At 40.5% G+C, this 25,753-nt stretch overlaps 2 non-coding genes across 2 annotated transcripts; one reads left to right on the forward strand and one right to left on the reverse strand.

The window, feature by feature from the left end:
- Positions 1–18,942: 18,942 nt before the first annotated feature.
- Positions 18,943–19,023, reverse strand: TRNAS-CGA. Its single transcript has one exon. It is a non-coding gene; the product is annotated as a tRNA-Ser (tRNA).
- A 6,299-nt stretch (positions 19,024–25,322) lies between these two features.
- Positions 25,323–25,396, forward strand: TRNAV-CAC. Its single transcript has one exon. It is a non-coding gene; the product is annotated as a tRNA-Val (tRNA).
- Positions 25,397–25,753: the final 357 nt, after the last annotated feature.

Below are 25,753 nucleotides of genomic sequence, written 5' to 3' on the forward strand. Positions count from 1 at the left end.
AGTCTCCATGTCGCCCTTGGGTGCTTCATGTACCCAATTGTCTCCTCATCTCCCCACTGCCTTTCAATACCATTGAAGTTGGTATTTCTTATTTTATTTTTTTAAAAAAATCTAATCGATCACAATATGTACTTCTCCTTTAAAAAGTTATCAGTTTGCTCCCACCAGAATTTCTTTCTATAAGACAATTTTTCTTCTTCTGGATCTCTAAGACCAACAACAGTTTTGAACATAAGATAGGCATTCAGTCAGTATTTGTGGAGTCAGCATATGAAGACTTTCCATCAGAGGGTGTTTCCAAATGTTGGCATTTTATTTGCTAATTCTGATCAGTACACCTATATAAGCCTGCCCAAGTCACTGTGACAAGACAATATGGTTGTAAAGGTCACATTATTGTAGAGGATTCACATGAATATCAGAAATGAGAAATAAATTAAGAAATATAATCGATGGGCAGCCCGGGTGGCTCAGGGGTTTAGTGCCATCTTTAGCCCAGTGCATGATCCTGGAGACCTGGGATCAAGTCCCACGTTGGGTTCCCTGCATGGAGCCTGCTTCTCCCTCTGCCTGTGTCTCTGCCTCTCATTCTCTCTGTGCTCTCATGAATAAATAAATAAAATCTTAAGAAATATATATATATAACCACAGCAAAAAGATAAATAAAATGTAGATGTTTTAGATTTGATAAACAGGCATTTTTAAAGGATAAGGAAACCATCACTCAATACTTGAAATATGGAGCCAGAGTTCACTGGCCCTTTGAGAGAGCTGAGGGATGATGTTTTGGGGGCAGGGGGTAGAGTGGGTTGACATGATCTATGGAAGTATGATTGTTTGGGAGAGACTGCTGTTGTTTGGCACGCAAGGGCTGTTAATTGAAATGAATCCATCTCTGACTGGCTGACCTTCAGAAGGCAGGGGTTGACAGTGATTCATTGACTTGAAAACAATTATTATTGAGATTGAATTGGCTTAAAATCGGTTCTGGTGACTATTAGTATGGCTACACAATAATTGGTCGTTTTCTAAGTTTGTGATTAGTTTATGTTCTCACCATTTTACTTCCACCTAAAGGCAAAGATCTTTCCTTCCTTCCTCCCTCCCTCCCTCCCTCCCTTCCTTCCTTCCTTCCTTCCTTCCTTCCTTCCTTCCTTCCTTCCTTCCTTTCTCCCTTCCTCCCTTCCTCCCTCCCTCTCTCTGCCCTTTCCTATTTATTTATTTTAATATTCAAGTAATATATAATAAAAATGGTTTATCTCTGAGCCTCTCAATCCATCTTAGATACTTTTAACTTCTAGTTCAGTGATGAGATGAGTAGCAGAGATGGAGTTAGGGACATGATGGGGGATGTACCGTGTAGCTGGCAGGGATGGGTCATGATCATAGCATGGGTGATGGTGGAATTAGGATAAGAAACTGGGATATAGGGAGCACATAACCAGATAATAAGAAAGTAATTTTTATTTAGATCTTTTTGCATCAAATTAACTAGAAAGAGTTAACTACTGTGGTGGATGTGTTGCACTAATAACCTCAATTCATCTTCTTTCCCTTTATTCATGTTGTATTTTCATGTGACTGTGTTCTGCATTCTTCCTCTCTCTTGGCTGAACACTGTGACTTACATAGGCCAACAGGATGTTAGCAAACTTAACCAGGAGATTCTTGAATATGCCCTTTGCTCTTTCCACTTGCTTGCTTTGATTACTGTTTTTTGTTTGTTTGTTTTTTAGTCTTTATTTTTAAGAGCAGTTTTAAGTTCATAGCAAAATTGAGTGGAAAGTTCTTATATACCCCCAACCCCACCACACACACAACCTCCGCCACTATCAATATCCTGCATCAGAATGGTCCATTTGTTACAACTGATGAACCTACACTGACACATCATTATCACCCAAAGTTCATAGTTTGCATAGTGTAAATTCTGTATGTTTTGCCAAACACATATTGTATGTCTACCATTATCGTACCATACAGAATAGTTTCATTGCCCTAAAAATCCTCTATGTGCTGCCTGTTCATCCCTCTATCCCTCCTAATCCCTAACAACCTCTGATCTTTTAACTGTCTCTATAGTTTTGCCTTTTCCAAGTACCATATAGTTGAATCATACAGGATGCAGCCTTTTCAGATTGGCTTCTGCCACTTAGTAATATTCACTTAAGATTCCTCCATATGGCTTGGTAGCTCATTTCTTTTTCGTGCTGTATGATATTCCATTGTGTGATATTCCATTGTATACCATAGTCTTGAAGTCAGGTAGTGTCAGTCCTCCAACTTGATTCTTTTCTTTCAATATTGTGTTGACAATTCTGGGTCTTTTTCTTCTGCATATAAACTTTAGGATAAGCTTGTTAATATTCACAAAACAATTTGCTGGGGTTTCAATTGGGGTTGTGTTGAATCTATAGATTGAGTTGGGAAGAACTGATATTTTGTCAATGTTGAGTCTATCCATGAACATGGAATATCTATTCAGTTCTTCTCTGATTTCTTTCATCAAAGTTTCATAATTTTCCTCACATATAGGTTTTATATAAATTTTGTTAGATTTATACCTAAGTATTTCATCTTGGGGGTGCTAGTATAAATCACATTGTGTTTTTAATTTCAAATTCCAAGTTTTTATTGCTGGTGATTGGAAAGGAAAGATTGACCTTTGTATATTAGCTATGTATCCTACAACCTTGCTATAATTGCTTATTAGTTCCAGAAAGGGTTTATTTAGTATTTTTTTCCTGGTTGTGTTTTTCCCCTGAGCCATTGTTTTGAGAACTTGCCTGGGTTTAGCATGCTGGAGAATATGAGATGTATGGATATTGGCGGATTTTTGTTGTTCACCAGACATGTGAATCAACCCAGCTGGGAGATAAACAGTCTGGTCAATTCTAACCTATGTTAGTTAATGACAGACTAGTGAGCTAAATAGATTCTCATTGTTCTAAGCTACCGAATTAGGATGATTTGTTAAGCAGTAAATTGGAGGCAATAAATAACCAAAGTGTACATTAAAATACACTCCAGTAGAATTAGCCTCCCTGCTATTCCTTTAATGCACAAGGTAAATTCCACATCAGGGTCCCTGTGAGCACAGTAGCTTATGTCTGGAATGACTTTATCTAGACAGCCCCATAGCTCATTTATTTTCTTCCTTCAGATTTTTGCTCAAGTGTTACCAATAATCCATTTAGAATTTGAAAATAAAAATTCACCCCTAATTTCCTTCTCTCAATTTTTCTCCTTAGCATTTACTATAACAATGTCAGCATTTTATATGTAACTTTGCTTTAAAAAATTTTCTGTAATCCAGCCAGTAGAAATGAAACATTTCTGTTTTGTTCATAGGTGTTATTCCAACAAATATTTATTGAATGAATGAGTGATTAAGTTCTTTGTTCAAAGAAAGGACACATGTTTGAAAAGAGGGTGGGAAATAGAGCAAACATCCCTTAGGTCTGGCCCTCCAGAGATGTTGGGTCAGTAGAGCTGGAAGGACACATTTACCTTTTCCAAAAGTTCGTAAGAGGACCCACTTGGTGTAAGCTCCTTTCATTTCCTTTCCCTCCTTTCAACACCTAGAAGCTAGGTGGAATGGAATTACCCAATAGGATTTTAGGGATAAGATCATCTATATTGCGGTCAGAGGGGTCTCTTAATTTAACAAGATCTATATAGAGTGTCTAGATTAATCATCTTGATGTCATTCACGGACAGTAGTTCATTGCCCTATATGCTGGCAACTAGAGATTAACGTGAATCAGTAAATCTTTCAAAGTCATTTTCCCTTTGAATCTCTTCTGTCTACCGTCTCATTATTTTTGCTTTTTCCAGTTCCAGTTTACCCCCTAAAAAAAATCCAGTTGAACCACCTATCTAAATACTTGAATCACCTTGGGGCAGAGATTTTTAGTGAGGATCAGGCTATAAGTCTCCTCACAGGTCCCTTGCCAGCCCATGGACTGACTGCTCTTGAGAGCTCTGGCCCAATCATATATGGCGGGAAGTTGGATGTCAGCATTGCTCGGTAGAAAATATGGCCGTCCTTAAAGAGTACATAGCACACCTATGACTGCAGGCTGATGGGGGAGCAATGTCTATTAAATGAGAATGAAGACATGGCAAGCAAGGGGATTACTAAGTCTGGCATCTACCTGTTACCATGTCTAAAACAGAACTCCCATTTTTTTCCCCCTAATGATGCTATTCCATCCAGTCTTACCCATTTCACTTGATGGCAACTCCATCCTTCCAGTTCTCCTGCAGAAAATCCTCAAAGTCATCACTGGTTCCACTTTTTTTCACTCTTCACATCCATTTTCTGAGGAATTTCTTTTGCTCTGTCTTTAAAATAGATCTAGACTGTAATTAATTTTCACCCACTTACCTGCCAGCATTCTGACAGTTATCTCTGATATGCAGCATGAAAGGCAATTCATAGATTTCCTTGCTTCTATTGCATTCCTTTCTCCATACAGCATGTTCTCCACAGATCTGGCAGAGGGGTCCTTCTAAAAAAACTTAAGTCATACGGATTCCCTTCACTGCTTAAAATCCAGTGTCTTCCTGTTTTATCAGTGAAGGCCAAAGTCCTCCAAGTCACTAACAAGGTCGCACTTGACCTGCTTTGTGACTCCCTGCTGCCACCCCTCTGCCTCCTCCAGGAACTACTCTCCACTCGGCTCTCTCCCTCTGCTGTAGTTTGGCTTCTTGACCCTCCTTGTAGACCCCGGCCCCACTCCGGTCTGAGGGCTACTCCTTCTCCTGTGTCTCTCACAAGGATGCGGACCAGCCTCTGCCTGAAAAGCCCCGCGGCCTAGTGTAGAATCCTCTCTGACCCAGGGGAGAAGACGCAACATGATCAATGGTTGATGAGGGAGAGGAAGAGTCGCAGCTCTGGTCTTGTTATATACTATAGTTCTTGTGATTTAAAGTTTTGGGTTGTAGAGGGAGCACGAACATTTGAGACTTGGTAGAAATGTAGGCAGATTTAGGTAGAAAATTTGGAATGAAACAGAATTTATGGGAAAAAAAGAAACGGCTCTTGTTTCCACCTGGCTTTGAACCGGGGACCTTTCACATGTTAGGCAAACGTGACAACCACTACACTATGGAAACCCGCTGGGTAGAATGTTCTCACATTCTCAGATTAAAGTGAACCTTAAGTTTATCCTTTCCTTGAGGTTATATTCGTGGAGGCACTACTTTCCTCTCCACACTCTCCGATTCTTAGAATCCACAATATCTGAACTAGACAATTCATAGCCAGGCCAGTGTCACCCCGAGAGTCCCAATTACTTTGCAGACATTGGGGGGGGGGGGCGGGGGGATTGCAGTCAAACTCCTGGGACATGTCTTAATCTGTCATAGGCTCCTGTCACTGATCTTGTAAGACGTTCTGACCTTCATCTCTCAAGGAAATTGTTCTGTAGGAGCCAGAGTCAATTGGTGAACCCAGGACACTTGTCTGGACCACATGATGGTGGGCCAAAGGTGAAGTGAGTATGGCCAGCATTCCTACACTTAGCCGTTGTGAAGGACTGGGCATCCCTGACAAGCCACCTTTCCAGGACAGGCTGGGCTCACTTTCTTTTGGCTGCCTAGGAGAGGCAGGGTACCAAATGTTCTTCTCTGTTGCCAAGGGCATCAACAGCCTCACAGTCTCCTTTCTTTTTGAAGAAGAATGGTGGGATCCCTGAGTGGCGCAGCGGTTTGGCGCCTGCCTTTGGCCCAGGGCGTGATCCTGGAGACCCGGGATCGAATCCCACGTGGGGCTCCCGGTGCATGGAGCCTGCTTTTCCCTCTGCCCCTCTCTCTGTGACTATCATAAATGAATAAAAAACTTAAAAAAATAACTGAAGTGGAATGGCCTGGAGAATTGAAATCTCATCAGACAGGACACCCACGAGAGTTTTTCCTAATGCTGTCAGGATCTTGGTACTGAAATTCATTCAGACATCTGCTTTTAACACTCCTACATAAGATGCTTTTTTGAAGTTTGAAAACAAAAGACAGGGATGGTGTTCATGCAAAGATGTACAACAAGAAATAAATTGCCTGGATGAGTTTGGGAAAGTTTCAAAATAAGGCAGAAAAAATTTATTCATGGGCTAATCACCAACGAGCTAATGTGTGTGTGTGTGTGTGTGTGTGTGTGTATGTATGTGTATATATGTCACACTGTATTTTTATTATAGTTTCATGCATATATTAGCAGCTTCCTCATGCATAATTATCTCAACTTAGCTTGTGAACAATACCCAGGGGACCACACTTTACCAATCCTGAAGAAGGGAAGTTGATAAAAACTTCTAAGAATGGTTATGGTTTTCATTAAAGAAAAGTATATTTATTCAGCTTGTCATTAAAACACAAGTTGCCTGAGGAAAAAAGGATATTTTGTACCTTCTATTTTACTTTATTTGAAGTTATTCAGCAGTGCCTGGCATATAATAGGAATTAATAGTCCTTGAATGAATGAATGGATGATGGATGAATTAATTAATGAATAAGCAGGACCAAATAAAAAATCAAGAACTGAGTTTTAGATATCTAACCTGAACTTTTTCCTAGTGTATTCTAACCAAAGGGCATTTTGGGTGCATGCCAAATGAGATGCTTTTGAGTTTCCTGAGCACTTAAAATTCCCTCCTCAACTAGTTGTGATTAGACTGTCCCTGGACCTATTACCTGGAGCCAATCTTTTGTCAGCCTCCTATTTCTCACATTAGTGCCTGTCTCCCACCGCAGGCACCAACACTGTGTCTTAGTGTAGTGGTTACTTCTTGTGTGTTACATGCAGAAGCCCTAGTCTTATTCCCCAAATCTGAAATAAACCAAGCACTGATTCTTTGGCCTGTTTTTTTTTTTTTTTTTAACTTCATAATAGAGAAACCAAGATATTGTTTTACAACCTTTGGCATCTGGATGATGTCTGCTTCAGTAGCCTAAAGGGTTCTGGAGTCTGGCTGACATTTACACTCCCTCCTTTCTTGCTGGCTACCCTAAGGAGCCATCTAAAAGCATTTTCAACAAAACTAGGGTATCCATAATTGCCAAATATTCTCAGAACACAAAATTAACAGTTGATTTGGGGGACTGTGGTGGAAGCTATGGAAATATGGAATGCAGGCAGCTTCATCTAACAAAGAGGAGGCCATGGCACCTGAGCACTGTGGGATGACCACCATGGGGAGAAATTGATGCTCAGTAATAAAAGATAGTCTCATTTGTGGCTTCCTACAAGTGGAGTTCATGTGGGTCCTGACACTTAGCTCTATATTCTGAGAAATTGGAACAGTAGAAGGGGAAGGATAGTGGTAGTTGAGTCAGAATTTTTCAGAATTTAGGAAGAGTCATCAGACACAGCAAGCAGCTTGCAAATGAATTTCTGATATGTCTTGAATGACATTTATTTCTTTAGCTTAATCTCATTGGATTGAAATGGGCAGTGGTGAAATGAGAAAGCAAGGAAATCTGACATAAAAAAAATTCTTCTTAAGCCTTTTCAGTATTTTGACCCCAATATAAATGGTAGTTGCCTATTACCACCCACTATTTTAGGAATCCTTTGGGTTTTATAGTGATAAAAAATCATATTCAAAGATTGACCTGATTATAATTATGGAAAATTAAGCACACATTTGCTTTCTCTAGAAACTAGAGAAACTAGAAAGGGCATTACAGATGTTTGAAGGCATAAATGCACAAAGACAAAGAGATGAGAAGTGGTGAGCAACAGTAAGATTTTGAAGACCAGGGAGCAGGATGATTACTGTAATGAAGGAAACAGAGTTTATTAAGTATGTTTTTAAAAACCTTTCTTTTTAAGGTTCACGAGTGTTATTACATGAAAATCTACTCTGTTACATCTTGTAGTTTCATAATATTCATTATTATACATTTACCATACTTACCTATCTACTACCTACCATCTATTACCTATTACCAATGATGGTGTCAAGGTAGAGTCTGATTCTGAAGGAACAAAAACAATGCTGCTATTAACATCCACATGTGACTCAATCTGTGCCTTTCTTAGATTTTTTGGGGGGGTGATGAGGAGTGAGGATTTTATACACCTGGGAGAAGAATGCCTAGGATCATTGAATCTGATAAATCTTGAGTTAAAATTAATAGACTGCTCTCCAGGATGGCTGCATCAGGATAAAATTCCATCAGCAGGACCTGAGGATTATTATATCCCCATTCCTGCAATAATGGTCACATCCAGGTTTCTAACTCTTCAAACTTGAGGTAGAATAACATCTCATTTTATTTTGCATTTTCATTCAGTATTAATATTAAATATTTTAAATCTTTGTTAATCTTTTCAGATTCTTCTTTATCCTGGCTTTGACGAGCATCCTGTTCCTATTTTTTTTTACCTATCTTATGTTGAATTTTGTGTCTGATTTTCATAGCTTTTTACTACATAATATAGACTAAGCTGTCATTTTAAAATGTTCCACACATCTTCTATTTTAGTCACATCTGTCCATTTACTTTTCCATTGTTGCCTTCATTGAACATTTTTTATTTGGATGAAGTAAACTATACCAACTGTTTGTGCTTTTAGAATTTTTTTAACCTCCTCTCTGACATCTAGGTCACAAAGATATTTCTCTACGTACATTTCCATTAATTTTTACCTCTCACATTTAAGTATTTATTAAAGTATTAAAACATACTTAACATACCTAGTTAAGTATGTTTTATAAACTATAGATAATTCTACCTTGTGTGAAGAATCACAGTAATAGAGGCAACAAAAGCAAAAATAAACAAGTAGGACTATATCAAATAAAATCTTCTGCACAGCAAAGGAAACCATCAACAAAATAAAAGGCAACCTTTGGAGTGAGAGAAAATATTTGCAGACCATATATCTGATAGAGGGTTGATATCCAAAAAATTATAAAGAATTCACACAACTAATTTCAAAACAAGCAAACAAACAAAAACAATAACAACAATAACAAACCAAAATGGGCAGAGGACCTGAAGAGACATTTTTCCAAAGACGACATCCAGATGGCCCACAGACACATGAAACAATGCTCAGCATCACTCATCATCAGGGAAATGCAAATCAAAACCACAGTGAGCTATCACCTCACACCTGTCAGAATGGTTATTATAAAAAAGATAAGAAATAACAACTGTTTGTAGGAATATGGAGAAAAGGGAACCCTGTTGGGGTCCCACTGTTGGTGGGAACATAAAATGGTGCAGCCACTGTGGAAAACAGTGTGAGGTTTCCTCAAAAAATTAAAAATAGAAATAATGTATGGCCCATCAATTCTACTCTGGATATTTAGCAGAAGAAAATGAAAACACTAACTTGAAAAAATACATGCATCCCATGTTCATTGCAGCAAATGATCCCAAATAACCAAGATATGGAAACAGTGTAAGTGCTCATCGATGTGTGAATGGAGAAAGAAAACGTGGTATATATGCATAATGGAATATTATTCAGCTGTAAGAAAAAATGAAATCTTGCCATTTGTGACAACACAAATGGACTTTGAGGGAATTATGCTAAGTGAAATAAATTAGAGAAAGACAAATACCATATGATCTCACTTATATTTGAAATCTTCAAAGAAACAAACAAGCAAACAAAACAAAAAACCTGAGACCATAGATAAGGAGAATAGATTGGCAGTGGCTAGAGGTGGAAGGTGATGGGAGTGTGTGTGTGGGGGAAGGGGGGGTAAGATTTGGCAAAATGGGTGAAGGGGTGCAAAAAGTGCAAATTTCCAGTTACAAAAGAAGTAAGTCATGGGTTTGTAAGGTACAGCATGGTGACGATGGCTATTAGTACTGTACTGCATTTTTGAAAGTTGTTAAGAAAGTCAGTCTTAAAAGTTCTCATCACAACAAAAAAATTTAACTACATATGGTGATGGATGTAACTAGACTTATTGTGGTGATCATTTTGCAATGTATACAGATATTGAATCATTACATTTTACACCTGAAGCTAAATAGGGCTATATGTCAACTATACGTCAATTTAAAAAAAATGACAATAAAAAGAATCACAGTGATAGAATCATATAAGCACTCCTGTATGTCAATGTATGGGAACTCTTTTCTATGATACATGCTTTTTTCTACCTGCTGCTCCCTCCCTTCAAATCAACTCTGACCCAGGCCCTGACTTGGCACTGACTCAAGCCTGGATTTCCCTCAATATGTAAAGGCAAGAATCTCTCAGGCCATCCCTTTGCTCGCTAGCACAGAATATCTGCAAAGCCAGAGACAGAGTTCTGAGCTGGATGGACTAATGAAATGAATGACACTTTCCTTTCTCATATCTTTATCAGGCAAGAGAAGACATGTTTTTGCACTTAGCTCTGTGAATTGCCAGGAATGGCTGGGCTCCTTCTGCATCAATGGTTTTGAGTCTGAGGAGACTGGTCCTTGGACCTTTTGTGCTTGTGTGGTACAGCTGACACAATCTTCTCATATTGCAGGTCATTCCCCAGGTCATCAAAATGGCAGAGAGGTATTTATTTACTTACTTTGGAGGCTCTCAATAGGTGTTTTATGATGTTTATATATCGATTCTTTTCTAAGTCCACATCAGGATTAATTTCATCTCTGAGTCCAGAAGCCCTCACAGACTTTCAATACAACCCCCCAAAAGCCCATCTGGTACCTGCTTTCATGAATTCTTAAACAGTCCAGTGACTGAAGTGTCTGGCAGTGTCTTACTGACTTAGTAGATGGTGTGCACCTACCTCAGTGCCTAGCACATAGTAGGTACTTAAGAAAGAGATTTCATTAGTGGATAGTTAGAACCCTTGGTTACAATACTTCCTTATTAAAATCAACATCACATATTAAATTCCAAACTCTATATGTGTGCAGTAGGGCTTTCTAAACTTACTTTAAGGGTAGTTTGTCTCAATATTAACTGTTCTCTGGTTCCAGACTCGAAGCCCTCACTTGGACAATCAGATTCAATGTGTTTGGAATGGGGCTAAGATTCAGCAGGCAAAACTGTTCCCTGATGAGTGATGAAAATTGTAGACACCACCTTTGTAGAGCTATGAGACATAGTTCATGGGGCTGCATTCTCTCCACCTCTTAACGCTACTCCCTTTCCTTTTTGGTTTTCTTTACAAGTCCACTAAAACAAAGGTCTTTTCTTGAGCATAAAAGTGGTGACAAAGTGAGTTGAACCTGACAATGTGAGTATTCCGTAGCTGTGCCTTTTCTGTCATAATATTTTTCATTTTAATGCAAGTCCACGAGATCAGGGATGCTTCAGTCTTTCCTCAACACCACCATAATGTAATGTACAAAGTGATGATTAGAATATTTGTTGAAAATAAATGTTTTGTTAGTTGTTTTTTTTGTTTTTTCCCTCAAAAAGCATTCTAAGGCCTTGTTTCCTCTCTATACATTAAAGCCTGGTCACAGATTTCCCTGGTGTATTCATAACCTTCCAGGGACTAGCAATGCTAATTAATTCTGATTCAGTAATTTTGACATGAACATTTGAGTGTACCACCGGGATGGCCAAGTGGTTAAGACCTTGGACTTAAGGTCCAATGGACATGTGCCCACGTAGGTTAGAACCCTACTCCCAGGATGTGTGCATTATGTGAGATTAAAGATCCCTTGGGACTTGGTCCAGCGTTGCAGCTGGGTCTGGGCTTTTATCGTCCAACTTGACAAACTCTATTACTGGTGCATTCAGGTAATCTACATGTCATGTCATCACGGACATATTGGTAAGCCTGGATGGTTGGTTAAGCATCTGCTTTTGGCTCAGGTCATGATCCCAAGTTCCTGGGATGGAGATCTTTATTGGGCTGGGCTCCCTGCTCAGGGAAGAAGTCTGCTGCTTCTCCTGCTCCTGGTCTCTCTCTCACTCATTTCTTTCTCCTAAATAAATAAAATATTTAAAAAGAATAAAAAATTAATAAAAGTCCACTGTCTTTTTAGCTTGTTTTTAGGTGTTCCTTTCCTTTATCTTTCTTCCTGTCTTTGAAATTTATGAAGCATTTTACATGGTTTCATTTTATCTTCACTATTGCCTCGTTTTTCATGTCTTTTAAAACCATCTGGATTGGTTTCCCGATACACACCTCCAATTAGTCCAGGTCTACTTTCAAATCACATTGTGCTGCTTCTTGTGTGGTGTGAGCAACTTGCAATAGCAGGCTATTAGCAGGCTAATAACAGGCTCCTCTGTTTTGGGTTATTGTCATCAGACATTTGCTTTCATTTATACTGGACAGCATGTCATTACTTTTACTATGCAGTCAATCTTACTGAAAGTAATTAAAATTGGGGAAAATATTCCTTCTATATACCTGCACTATAACCATTTCTGTGGATATTCAGTCCTTGTAACTCTCTGGCCTCGTGTTCCTTCTTCTTGAATTCCTTCTTCTGACATTTCCTGTGGCACAGACCTGCTGGTAATACAGTCTTCTGATTTTGTCTGGAGATATCTATATCTTCTTCATTTTGGAAAAATATTTTTGGTTTGGTAAAGAATTCAGGGTTAACAATTTTGGGGCTTTAAAAATTATTATTATGTTTGGTCTCTCATCATTTGGAAGTGTCACTCTCTTTTGGTGAACGTAATTTCTGGCAAGACATCTGCTATAACTTTTACTTTTTTCAACTATATATAATACATATTTTGTTCTTTCACTACCTTCATTATTCTCTCTCTTCTACTTGTTTTCAGCAGTTTGAATATGAGGTAAATAGGGTCCCCCTCACACACACACAACCCTCCTGTATAAAATACTTAAGGGTCTCTGATCTTGGAGCTGTGGTTTGATGTATTTCATTATTTGGGGAATGTACTCAGTCATTATCTCTTCAAATATTGTTTTTCCTGTTCTTTTATCTCTTTCTTTGCTTTCTGGGATTTCAGTTATAAATATATTAGACCACTTGACATTAATCAATAACTCTTCAATGATTTTTTTTCTTGGTATTTCAGTTTGGGTAGATTCTATTGACTCTCCTTCAATTTCCCCTCAGATCTATGGAGTCTACTGGTAAGTCATTAAAGGCATTCTACATCTCTGTTACCATGTGTACTTTTTTTTTTAATTTAGCATATCCATTTGACTTTGAGTTTCTAACAATCTACTGAAATTTCTCATCTGCTGATGTATGTGCTCCATCTTTTTCCACTAGTGCCTTTAACATAATCATCATGGGTATTTGAAATTCACTTTCTGACAGTTCCACTATGTGGGACATATCTGAGTCTCACTTTGTTGATTGCTTTTTCTCTTGACAATGCATAGTTTCTTCTTGCTTTGATGAATGTCTTATAATTTTTCATTAGCTGCCGGACATAGTGTCAGGACGGTAGCCAGTGAGGCAAATAGTATTTAGGCTGCAGATGGATATGTCCCTTTCACTAGGCTATTAATGTGTGAGGCTATATCAATTTAAGCAGAAGTTGAGATCTGCTTGTGTCTCCCATCACTGCTCTGATTTCCTTCAGGGCACAACCGGCTTCAAATTCTTTTGGTGGGACTTTGGGTGTAGGGTATGGTTGAATTTTTTTGGAGTGCTTTCTCGGTGTTTTTACTCTACCTTCAGCTTCAGCCATCTCTGTTTGAGTTTCAGAGAGGGTTTCTCCCTTTGGATTTCTTGCCTTCCCTCAGCACTACACTTCTGTTTCTGGATGCCTAGTCCTTGCTAGTCTGGCAGGTTGTGCAAGACTTCCTCTCCCAGTTCAGCCAAGACTTGTTAGATCCTGTGGCCCTGGGTCTCTGAGGTAGGGCTTTCTCAGGCAGCCTGCTCTGCCCCATGGGGATTGGCATTCTCTACTATTCTGGGCCCAATATGGCTTTCTGACACTCCCCCCAGGGTAGAGGTTTTTATTCTTTTATACTTTCTTCAGTTTCTGACAATATTTGCTGCTTCTCCCTCAGCGTTGAAGACTTTGTTATTTGGGGGCTGACGCTTCCTCTGGCAGGTCTGGACTCCTGAAGGAGGCTTCCTCTGCTCTCTTCTCTTGCCCCAGCCTTTCTTGTGAGTGCTCAGTGAAGTGTGTGCAGACCCCACTTGAATACGCCCCTGCTGGCCCACACCTGGACTTCAGCAATTCATTACAAAATGATGAATTTTAGGGGGACTTTCCTTACCTTCTTGCATGGAGGCCACATCTTCACCCATTGCTTTTGGGTGAGCCAGTGTTTATGTCCCATTTCTATTTGGAAGCACTGGTTTTCCTTAGATGTCAAACTACGTGGTTGCTCTGATACCCCAGGTTTCATTGGTTCACAAAAGATGATTTTTAAAAAATACCTAGATTTTTGGTTGTTAGATTAGGAGCAACACCCTTTCCAGCTTTCTTCATGTTAGTTGGAAGCTAGAGTCCTATAGGACTGTAATCTGAACATAAATGATGTCATACTACTCATTGCCTAGGATATTATCTTACTGATCTTCTGAGTGTCCAGTATGATGAGAAATCACAGTAAGTCAGAAATAGATCTAGTCATAATGATGGCATATTAAAGATGGGCATTTGATGCCTTTCTATCCAAAAATCCAAGAAGGAAAGAAAGGGATGTTTTGAAGGCATAAACGCTCAAAGATGATAATAGGAAAGTAAAGAGCAGCACCAAAATTTTGAAAACCAAATGGCATGACACACAGGGAGGTTTGTTGTAAGCCAGAATGGGGGAAAGCTAAATAAAATGTAACTTATCTTGTGGAAACCAACCCCTAAATTTAAAAAAATTAAAATTGGTGGTTGTAAGTATTTATACATGGACAGTGAAAGTAAAGCTAAGAGTAGAATACACTTGAATGTCACTTTTCAGGAGTTTACTGCTGTAGACCCTCTCCCTCAATTTCAAGATAGGGGGAGATCACCCCTCCAAACTGTGGCAGAATATTTGGAGGATGATTTCATTAAGTGAGTAAGACAGAGGCTCACCTGCCCGGAATACACTAACAAATTTGAGAGGTATATACATTCTACAAACTATCCTATCTTATCTTGGCTCCATTCATAGTCAGGACTATAATATCCCACAGGGAGCTGGAAGATTTGTTTCTGAAAATCTGCCCAGTCTGCTTGTTGATGCTGACAGGGAAGATTTTCCCAACCAAATGGCCAGCCAAATCAACCCAAAGTTAATTTCCCCTTTAAGAGCTCCACCCTCAATGCCTGAGCCTCTGGTCAGGCAGGAATTGGGGCATCTGAAGTGAATGAAGTCTCCTGAAACTGAACCCTTAACCGGTGGGATCTGGTGTGATAGATAGTCCCGAAATTGAGTTAAATCCAAGACATCCAGCTGGTGTTGAAGAATTGCTTGGTAGAAAGAAAATCCTCACGCATTTGGTGACCAGAAGTGTAAAGTGTCCTGTGTAAGTAGTAAAGGAGACACACAGGAGGAAAAGAAAAAAAGCTTTTTTTCCTAATACACCATTCAGCCACAAATTCATCCTTTTAGACAGCTTTTTGAAAAGGGAGTATTTTAATTTATTTTTTGTTTTAAAAAATAAAGAAAGAAGTCCAAGTTTTCTCCTTTAGGTCCAAGAGTGTGATTATTATATCAAAGATCTTTGTTTGTTTGAAAGGGAGGTGGAAATAGATTTCTTTCTATGACAAGCCACCACCCCAAAAGAAAAAAAAAGTATTCCCTGAAATTTACATGTTTAGAACAAAAACCTTGAGAGTAGAAACGTTCGGTTATCTTAAACTACCTGGGAAAAAATTAATTACCTTGGTTAAAGGCTGGTGGAATAATGCTGAGGTAGTAATTTTCATCTCCATATAGACGCTCTGGTTTTTTTCATTCTATCTTGAGAGCTCTCAGTTGGTGTTAGCTGTAACAGCGGGTAATAAAACACAACGCACTAACTAGTCCAGTACTCCTTAAAGTGTGGTCTGCGGAATACTCGCGCCAGCATCTCTTGGCTAAAAATTCACGGGTTGAGTCCTACGAACTAATGTGGAATCTCTAGGAGTGAGGCCCAGAAAATTGTGTTTCTCCTCCCACCCGATGATCTTCCTGCGCGCTAAAACTTGGGAAGCATTTATTTTGGAAGCTCCAAATCCTTTGGACGATTCTTCTGTCCTTCTCCATCTTTTAATTTGCTTTCAGCCCAACAGGCCGTGCCATCAAACTCGGTCTGGACGCGTGGCAGGCTCATTTTTTTTTATCCGCGGGCCCCCCCCCCCCCCTTGCAACGCACGCTGTCCAGCGCCAACAGACGTTGTAAGATCCATACGTGTGTATCCACAGATGAAGGTCTCTTTTGCTTGTCTGTGTCACCCATACCCCAGGTGGATTTGCTTCTCAACACCCGCCCCACCCCCGCTGCCCCAGGGGCGCGCGCAAGAGCACCTGCAAACCTGCAAAGGGCACCCTCCTGTTGGAAAGACCCGGCTCCAGGCTGCCGACCCCTTGTCTCCCTAACACCCTCGCCCTCTTGCTGGTCCCTTTTCTGCTGGGATCCTTGACAAACCCTACACAGTCCCCAGCGTTGGTCTGGGGATGGCGGTGAGGCGGCGGCGCTGTGGGTGACAACGAGGGGCGGGACAGGGACGAGGAGGGTGAGTGGCTTTCGGGGAGTGTGTCAACGTGCATCTCTGCGGGGATCGCCAAATGGGGGGTCCAAGTGAGGCTCTGATTTCGTTTGTCCACAGCCGCCTCTTTCTTGGTTCAGCATTTCTCCAGTGGGGGTCCCTTCTCTTTCCTGAGGGACTGATGCTCAGGGATGGAAAGTGTGCAGAGTGAGTCCGAAGAAGGAGAGCCCTGCAGAATGGGGGAAAACTTAGTGAAGAAAATACTGCTTGTAGTGAGTTGTTGTTGTTGTTTTGGTGCTTCTTTGATTTTTAAATATCAAGGTATAATTCACATACCATAAAATTCACATAAAATGTACAATTCAGTGGATTTTAGTGGATTCAGAGTTATGTAATTACCTTTACCTAACTGCAAAACATTTCCATCATCCCAAGCAAATTCTGTATTGTTCCACCTTTCCCAGCTCCTGGCAGCTACTATCTCAGTGGATGTGCCTATTCTGGAAGTTTCATATAAAGGGAATCATATAGTAAGGCATTTTGCGTCTGGCTTCTTTCACTCAGCACATCCCTTCAAGGTTCATCCATGTTGTAGCATGATTCAGAACCTCATTCCTTTTAATGGCCGAATAATATTCCTCATTTGATTCTTTAAGTTGTCCTTTCAAAGATCTTCCAGTTAACTCTCTCAGTTTAAGAGAACGAGATGAAAACGACATTGCTGAAGAGAGACAATTATAGCCACTCATTCAGACTTAAGGCGGAACCAAGGTAGCATGTGTGGCAGTACCACACAAAGTCAGATGAATTATTTTCCAAAGGACTTTTGAGAATTTGTTTCCCTTACCAACTTGAAGAAACACAGAAAGACATTTTAAGAGGAAAAAAGGAAGCCCAAACCAGCCAGGAGTCAAACCTAGAATCTTCTGACCCATAGGCAGATGTGTTATCCATTGTGCCACTGACCCCCTTGCTTTGGCCCCCTTGTTTTTGAAAGTGTTGATTATCCATTATTCATTAGAATTGTTGAGAATACAGTTGCTTTGTGATGCAGGCAGAAGTGAGTTGAATAAGACCTGTGGATTCCCCTAAAGCAGATTGATTGTCTTTGTGGTTAGCTCGCATAAGTTACATTTATGAAAGGATTTTCTGAAACATCACATATGTGACAGAATGTCCTTTGCATTTTTTTTCATTATGTGCATGCTTGTTTCTATTGTTTCTACTTGTGAACACTTCAGTAGTTGTATGCAATGGGTTCATTGGTCCATCAGCAATCTTATTTTTCTTATGTACTTCATACTGAGGCTATGTGTGGATCAATTATTAGTGATCCATATCATTTAAAAATTTGATACAATGACAAAGAAAGTGGAATAAAATACATTACTGAGTTATGAGGCATATGTTTTCCACCTCACTCTCCAAAGAGCCATAACTCTTGCAAGAGGAGATAATTTCAGACTCTATGCAGCAAAACAGACATTCAGAAACCCTCACCTTCCCAAATTAGGCCAAGTAGTGGCAAGCATTCAAAAACAGTAAGCATTTCAAGACTCAAATTCACATAGGAACTTAGAAGTTTGGATTTATACTTACAAAATTAAGGAATACCAGTCATCATTACATAAATCGGCTACATATATTGAAGTGCTCAAATACAGGTAGAATAGACACTTGGAAATACAAAAGTATCTGTAAGTGAGGGCGGTCCTCTCTTCTGAGAAGGAGAAGCACAGGCGCTTTTGTTCTGGGCAGCAAGGTGCATGCAGTCTTTATCCTGACTCCTGCCCCAGTAGAATTACTGCCTTGGCCAAATTGTTATTTTCTCTTTGCTTTGACTTTCCCATTTCTGTATGATGTTTTAAAGAGCACCTGGCACATGCACACACTCATGGCTCCTCAGGATCCTAGACCTTTATGTTTCCTACCAGTCTGTTTTAGGTTTGTTTGCTTGCCTTTTCTTTTTCTTTTCTTAGATATCAGAGAACTCTTTAAGGAAGCTTACCTACATTGCTATTTTCAGCATGGGGAATTTTATTAAAGAGTTTTTAAAACAAAATTTCCTGGTTCTCTTTCCCCTGTGGTCTGCCTCTGGACTTCAGAATCTCAATATGAAACCAGCAGCTATTCTGAAGGAGGAATTGGCGGGCTCTGGGGACTAAGGAAGTGCTACCTGTGCACAGGGGCAGGGATTTGTAGATGCCCGGCTTGGAGAAGGATACCTGTGCCAAAATACCCAGAGTGGTGCTTGAGAAAAGGCATGGGGGATCAACACAGACCTCTGGATAGGGAGCTGCCTTCCTACTTTGCAGTTGATGGAATAAGATGAAAAGCTGAGAGTACAGCTGTTGGTGAGAATTTCATTTCATAGTTTGGATAGAAAAAGCAGCCTCATACGCTGTGAGCAGGACTTGAACCTGCGTGGGAGATCCCATTGGATTTCGAGTCCAACGCCTTAACCACTCGGCCATCACAGCCTGGCACAATGTTGCTATTTATACATTAAAATACACATTCTTACCAGGTCCTGATTTTACAGTTCAGCCTTACCAATGCTGGCTGCTTCTGCTCATTTGGCAAAGCTATCTTCAGCAGACGCAAAAAGAAATCACTCATCGGGCCTCTCCACCGCTTTCCAGCTTCCTCCAACTCGACCCAACTCTGCCAGGCCCCAGGCTGCAACATCTCACCTCTTTGAGAGAAGGCAATATTCCAGCATCACAAGAATCATTGATTTTCAAACATTTTTTACAGTCTTCACGGATGCCCTGGTTTTACTTCATAGCTGGCAGGGAATGCAGTGGGGAGTTGTAGTAAGTGTGCCCAGGATCCTATTCAGTTGTGCTCTCTAACAGAATATACTGTGCTTTGCTGCTGTGGAAGACAATTTGTCAGGACCCACCAATATTTCAAATACAGGAGAGATTATCCTGTGCTTAAGTCTATTCTCTGCAGCATTAATGGTAAAAACATGATCGGGAAAAACTTAGTTATTCAAAATTATTTAATTAGATAAATTATGGCATAATTACACAATGGAGTGCTATGCATATTCAAAATAAAATGAGAAAGATCATTGTGTACACACATATATTTTAAAATAAAAGCAACAGCGAGAGCAATCTGCGTACAGTGTTACCATTGGAAGGATATTTGTGTTAGATTATATGCATTTTACAAAGCATCTTGCAAGGATCATCAGTTGACAGGCTAGAGACTGAAGAAATGGAATCATTCAGGAGCACGAGGGAGAAAGCTACAGCATGCCATTTTAGACTCTGAAAGGACTTACTAAAAAAATAAATAAATACATAAAAGCTCAAGAAACACTATACATGAGGAGGTGGGGGACAGGAATTGCTTTTACCAGAGGCCTTCTCGGGAATGGTGAGTGGAGAGCTTCCTTTCTGGAACTCAGCAAGACTCTGAGGAGTGAATTGCAATTTGGAGTCAGTCTGGAGTCAGTCAAGAAGCCTGAGGCAACAAGGCAAGAATGTTCTGGAGTGGCAATCTAACCCTACCCTGTTCAGAGTCAGGGAGCCCCTGGAATGCACACCCTGATTTCAAAGCTTGTTGGGGGAGCAGTCTGGAGCTTGTTGGGGGAGCTCTACGGTGTTCTGGGAGAAGCGGAAGTAGTTCTCTCTCCACAGTGTAGTCTTGGACTATTTTGTCCAAGAATTTAAATAGCCTAAGCTTCCTCCTTTGGATCTAGGAGTACAACTTCAAAAATCAGGGTTTTTGTGGGTTTTGTTTTTGCAGAGAAAGTAGTAACTTCTGTCTCAGCCAAAATGTAGTTCTTACAACGTCCAGTTTCCAGGAATTGTGTTCACAGGAAATCCTCTCTTGGCTTTAGGGGCAAAGAGCTCTGAGTGGAGGAACTCTGTAACATCCTCCAGTCACGACCCTAGTTTTGCCATTTAACCAGTCCACAGCTGTGCAACAGACCCGGGACCAACCCAAGGCTAGCTGTGGGGCAGTGTCATTGGTTTGATTCTCAGGCCTTTGACAGAACCCTTTGGAGACTCAAGTAATCTTGAGATGAAGACTATTGAGCCTATCCAAAAATTAAAGACTCCTTTGAAACATCTATGGTTCTTAGATGGATCTTGCTTTTCTCCTAGTCCTTGTATCCCACCAAAGAATTCAGGAGTCCCTACAGAAAAAAAAAGAAAAAAGAAAAACAGAAAAAGAAAGCGTTTGTTTAAAGGGACACCATCCAGGGGACAGAGTTTGAAGTAAGAAAAGGAAGTGGATATTTTGGGGATTGCTAGAGACTACTTGTGTTCCTCTGAAATTGGTATCTTGAAGCCTAACCCCCAATATGATAATGGTATTTGGAGGGAGGGCCTTTGGGAGGTGATGAAGTTATGAGGGTGGAATCCTCAAGAATGGGAGTACGGGCTTATGAAGGAGACTGTGGAGAGTTCTTTCCCCTATCCTTACATATGAAGACACAGTGAGAAGTCTGTCCTGTATGAGCCACAAAGCCAGGAAGCAGGTTTTCAGCAGACTCAGAATCTGCATGTGTCCTGAGCTTGGACTTTCTACCTCCCAGAACCATGAGAGGTTAATGTTTGTCATTTAAGCCAGTCAGTCTATGGTTTCTTGGTTATAGGTGCCTGAATGAGTTAGGACAGGGATGGAGACACAAATGAAGCCTACAAGACCGAGCCAGTTCTGGAAAGGCAGATCCATTCACCTTGTGAGCTGTGTGCATAATATAAATTTGCCTGAAATGTCTGTGTTTAAAACAATGGTCCGCTTTCAACTTTAGAACATGGTAACACGGTAAAGGTCTCTGTGACTCATTTATAACATGAGATTTTTAGAGTATTGATATACCCCTGAGGAAGGGTAGATAAGCCAGCTAGAAGCTCACTGATTTTGACAGGTTTTATGATCAAGTACAGAGAAAATAGCACCGGCCATATTAATAGCTGTGTACTAGGTACAGTGCACTTGTTAATTTTCTCCACTGATGAAACACCTGGAACAGCATATGCAATTGGAATGATCCCTTGACTAAGTTTGCAATAGCTCACTGTCATTCTCTGTAGTCCATGTGTGTTGAGTAAGCAAGTGGAATGGAGCTGTGGATGGAATCCCCACCCCTGTATCTTTCCAGTCCCTGATGTTGGCACTACTCTCTGTGGTCCCTCCAAGAATACCAGTGTCACTTTGGGTTTTCTACAGTCACAGTTAGAGGAATTTCTAGTGGCTTCCACTTGGCCTTTTCTGCCATAATAGCATTCATTCCATCAGTCATAGAAACGATATTAGGGCTGCCTGGGTGGCTCAGCTGGTTAAGTGTCTGACTCTTGATTTTGACTCAGGTCATGATCCCAGGGTTTGGGGATCTGGCTTAATGCTCAGTGAGGAGTCTGCTTGGGATTCTCTCTCTCCCTCTGCCCCTCCTCCTCTAAAATAAATAAATAAAATCTTTTTTATAAAGAGAGATAGAGATGCGCATTCTCTCTCTTCACTGAGAGACTTCCTACTTCCCAGAACCATGAGAGGTCAATGTTTGTCATTTAAGCCCATTCTCTCTCTCTCTTTATAAAATGATTATAAAATTTATAAGATGCCCATTCTCTCTCTCTCTTTATAAAAAAGATATTCTCTCTCTCTCTTTATAAAAAAGATTTTATTTATTTATTTTAGAGGAGGGGCAGAGGGAGACGGAAAGAAAATCTTAAGCAGACTCCCCACCGAGTACAGAGTGGGATGTGGGACTCTATCTTACAACCCTGAGACCATGACCCCAGCTGAAATCAAGAGTCTATTGCTTAATGTACTGAACCGCCCAGGTGCCCCTAAATAAATAAAATATAAAAAAAAAAGAAACAATATTAAAGATATTGTCTGGAGTTAGTCTCAGGGTGGACGTAGGGACCTACTCACTGTACCCACAGTAAAATGGACCAGAAGCAAACAACACTGAGAACTTACCTTCTTGGTGGACAGCAGTGATGCTTTGTACCTCTAGGAATTAATGCCAGCATTGAGTCATCTCCTAGTAATCCCAGAAAATTCTATTTCTTTTTTCCTAATGAGCAGTCATGTTGGTAAAAGGATATAGATCCTTTTAGAAAAGGCTAGGGGGAGGAAGAACAGTATACATTTTTGGCAATGTGTCTGTGGTCTTTCTCAAGGGAAACTGGAGTTTTCTACATTCAAAACTGGCTCCAGTCTGGGAGCTCATACAAATCAAGCCCAAGATCAAAGTGCCAGCAAGGTTGGTTTCTGATGAGACCTCTCTTTCTGGCTTGTAGTTGGCTCTCTTCTCATTGTCCCCACATGGCCTTTCCTCTGTACATACTTGGAGAGAGATTTCTGGTATGCCTTTGTCTTCATATAAAGACACCACTCCAGTTGGATGAGGGCCCCACCTTTATGACCTCGTTTAACCTTATTTACCTCCTGAAAGTTCTATTTCCAAATAGAGTCACATCAGGGGTAAGGGCTTAAACACACAGGTTATGAGTTTATAACAACACCATCTGATCTTTGGTAATTCACCTTGTGATCCTATCATCCTGTGATCCAGTCATCTCCATTATGTTTAGGGATTGCAGTTCAGGAGTACCAGGTCCTACTGTAATTCCTGGCCTATGAGGAAAAGTCACATTGAGCAGCTTAAGGATGCTGAGGCTCTCCTCATAGATTTATTTCTCTCAACTTTGGTGAAAGTTAGTTCCTCTGGAGAAGCTCATGATAAATTTATTCTAGAATTGCAATCTCCTTAACGCCTTTAGTTTGCTCTGCATACACTCAGAAAATAATGATGTTTCAATTTCATTTTGTTGGTTCACCTTAACTTTGGTCCATATGTTAATCATTTATTAATTATATTTATATATTATATATTTAAGATTTTTATTTGTCTATTCATGAGAGACACACAGAGAGAGGCAAGAAACAAGCAGAGGGAGAAGCAGGGAGAAGAAGGCTCCCTGTGGGGATCCGGATGTGGGACTCAATCTGGGGGACTCCGGGATCATGCCCTGAGTCAAAGGCAGATGCTCAATCGCTGAGCCACCCAGGCATCCCTATAAATTATGTTTTTTAATTAATATAAATTTAGAGCTGTTTCCAGGTCCTTGAGTTAAACCATTGAGTTGGGTACCTTCTGACAAGTAAGACTATATCATTGAGCTTGGTCTGATGCAACTTTATATTCCTGCCACCTTGATCCTATCCACTTCAGATCCATTCCCATTCAAACCTGTCAGTTTTCTCTGAGTATAAATTGGGAAAATCATGCAGTTACTTTGATGTGTATCACATCTCCTCCTCAGTCATACTTTGTACTTGACTCTCTGGAGTCTCAAAAAAGGAGAGAGGTGGTAGTGATTGATAGATCCTAGAGAATATCAGCTGAGGTTAGCAAGACAAGTACCTAAATGAGGCCATTACAATCCCAGACAAGAGGGCACTAACCTCTTAAGATTGGGCTAGAAGGGTTGTTTCTACTAGTTAACACTCGGGGGTTGTAATCTGGTAGTGTAGAATGATTTCCCTAAGTATGGTTGAGAGACATGATAGTTTTCCCCTTCTAAGCTCATTTCATTCGAGAAAATAAAGTCTGCAATATTTCTAACTTTAAGCAAAATCTCTGACTAAAATACAGATCTACCTATCACTAAATTCTATCCTTACCTGTTCCTCAAGATAGGAATTTATTTTTTACAGGAGTCATTTTATTTTTATTTGAGTCAGTTCACTTTTTAACAATACATTTAGAAAGACTTGTTCTCAGTCTGAGTCTCATCAAGAGCCACCATGGCATTACATTTTGTTGCCAAATATTGACAGTTTAGTTGGCATTATGCCGTATATTAATTTTTTGCTTTAATATCATGTGTCTAGCTCAATTATGATAGAGCATGAGATCCAAGACTGAGGCGACATAATTTTGTCTTGACTCTTATTTGTACCAGCAATAAGTTCAGGCAATAGAGCAGAAGAACAAAAATATCATGATTTTATAAGAAAGACTTATTACTAGACTGTGAGTTCCTTGAGGACAAAGACTTTTTGCATTCACGTTCTGTGCCAGTGATGTTCTCAAAACATTTCAACTGCTCCTTTATGGAGCAGAAGCCAGGTAGTGAGATGGAGCCAGATAGTAAGATGGTCTCAGAAGCCAGGTAGTGAGATGGAGCCACATGACCACTTCTAATCAAGTATCTGCAAAGGGATCGGCTGTGGCAGAAAGCATTGGTGGCTTCTGACCATCTCCTGAGCTCTAGCCTCTCAATTCTGGTTCCCAAAGAATCATTTTCTGTCACCATGAGATAAGTAATAGGCCCCATTGCACAAACACAGAAATGGTGTAGACAGCATGGGGGAGATCCTGAAATCAAATTCTCCAGTTGTGGTCATCATTTGGCCACTTGTGTGAGTCCAGTCATTATGCTCTACTCCTTAAATTTATACACTGCTGTCTGTCAACTATATCTCAATACAACTAGGAACATTGTTTTTTTTTACAACATAAAAACTTATATTATTACTTTAAAGCTCCCAATTCTCCAGGATGCTGCCTAGGCTTATTATGCCTGAAGTTTGTGCAGGCATTGGAGCCTTGGGCAAAACTTTTGCTTGGTTGCTAGGATTTTCTTTCTTCATAAACAAGGAAAAGGGAGAGAAACGCTCAACAATGAGTGTTTCCTGAGCAGACTTTGTAGTCAATAAACCCATGTCCAAAGGGCAAAACCAAACTCCTTAATTTTATCTGGTCACAAGCACCAGTGTATGAGTTTTTTCTCCACGTGTTTCCGTAGTGTAGGGGTTATCACGTTCGCCTCACCCTGCGAAAGGTCCCCGGTTCGAAGCCGGGCGGGGACAGCAGCTTTTCTTTTCCCTCCCTCGAATGCACTTGATTTCAGAGATTTCGATTTCCTTATATGCACAGACAACGAAAACGTCGACTCGTCAACCCTTACTTTGTTAGAAATCAGTTTTCCTGAGAGACATGTACTGCAACACCTCTCTGTACCCCTCTGCTCCTCTCTGTGGGTCCCGGGGCCGGTGAGCGTGGTGAGGGGGGTAGATTGGGGCGTGGAGGGGTTGGGACAGTGGGGGTAGGTGAGGGTGGGGATGGGGAGCGGGGAAGGTGACGGGGTTCTACGGGGTGGTAAGGGGGTGGGGGTGGGGAAGTAGTGGGTGGAGGTGGGCAGGGAGCGCAGGGAGCAGGAGAGCGGC

Source organism: Vulpes lagopus, chromosome 10 (genome assembly GCF_018345385.1).
Source record: "Vulpes lagopus strain Blue_001 chromosome 10, ASM1834538v1, whole genome shotgun sequence".
NCBI lineage: Eukaryota > Metazoa > Chordata > Mammalia > Carnivora > Canidae > Vulpes > Vulpes lagopus.